Consider the following 381-nt stretch of genomic DNA (forward strand, 5'->3'; position numbering starts at 1 on the left):
CTCAACAACAAACCGCCACAAAGGCCACCATCATCACCACCACAAGAACAACAACAACAAACGCCACCAACAACGACAACAACAAACAGCAACAACAACGACAACAACAACAACAACAACAACAACACTAAAATCAACAACAAACAGTCACTAAGGCTATCACCACCACCACCACCACCACCTAAACAGCATCAACAAACGGAAACAACAAACAACAACAGCAACAACACCACCCATCATAAACATTTCTCAACCTGTCTGGAGTACAATCCACCCGTAATCCCCACCCGCCAGATGCACAGATCCGGGCCTAGTTAACCCTCTCATTACCACACCCCCACACCCTCTCGTCACCACACACACACCCGCACACCCCCACAC

This window comes from Aplysia californica, unplaced genomic scaffold (genome assembly GCF_000002075.1).
Source record: "Aplysia californica isolate F4 #8 unplaced genomic scaffold, AplCal3.0 scaffold00372, whole genome shotgun sequence".
In the NCBI taxonomy this organism is placed as follows: Eukaryota; Metazoa; Mollusca; class Gastropoda; order Aplysiida; family Aplysiidae; genus Aplysia; species Aplysia californica.